Source organism: Pipra filicauda, unplaced genomic scaffold, assembly GCF_003945595.2.
Source record: "Pipra filicauda isolate LSUMZ 115617 unplaced genomic scaffold, ASM394559v2 scaffold55_size4083901_pilon, whole genome shotgun sequence".
NCBI classification, from domain to species: Eukaryota; Metazoa; Chordata; class Aves; order Passeriformes; family Pipridae; genus Pipra; species Pipra filicauda.
In genome coordinates, this window is record NW_024104709.1 from 1,489,642 (window position 1) to 1,490,611 (window position 970).

Sequence of the window (970 nt, forward strand, 5' to 3'; positions counted from 1 at the left end):
ACATTCTTCTTTGAAAGAAGGCAGCGGGAAAGAAAAGTGTTCTTAGTCCCTCCGAAGAAAAAGAAGTGTTGAGATTTAGGTCCTAGTCCAAAACAGTATGAAGGCTCCAATTCCTACTGTCACTAATGTCAGTAACAAGCCACAAGCCTAATGCCTTCCTTTAATTTGGACTTCAATGACTTGAAGGTATAAGAAAATTAGTCCAGTTGAGAACTGAATGCTATCTTCTATCACAGCCAAATACCACATACTGCAAGCACAGGCATGCCCATTTCTTTTCAATAAAGCCATCATAGTCATTAAAAATGGTCTTTTCCTAAATAGTTTTTCCAGCTTAGCTGTCTGGTTCATGAGGCCTTGGAGCTCTGAAGCAGATGAAATCTACAAACACAGTCATAACTTATTTTGTTTATGGAAAGGGAAAGACTCAAAGAGTGCTGTAAGTAATGGTCAGGAGAATAGGACAGGCCGCTGATGTCAGTTAAAGGGCTTAAGTTAAAGGAATATTATTTTTAAACTCTGAGAATAGCTATTATGGTAAAAACATTTCTTTCCCCATGTCACTTTGTAAACAATAAGTAAATACACAAAATACAAATTGTAAGTTATTAGGAATAATAATGTGACAAGGTAATGCTTTTAATATTTAAAAAAACCCAACTTTTGAAAGTATTTATTTGAAATATCTAAAAGGTTTAATTGTATTCACTTCTTATAATAATAAAATTTTAGCCACTCTTTTGCATTCAAAATAAAAGCTAGGGCATTTCTCAAATTTCTGAACAACAGCCAAATAAACTACAAACAGTTTCATGCTTAATATAATTATCCACTAAGAGGTACAAAATCAAGATTGAACCGTACTTATATTCTTAATTCATTAGTGGAACTTGAAGGCCCTCTTCTGGATTATAAATTACTGCACTGCTAAGGAATGTACATGGAAATGACAAAGCCAACGAACACCACG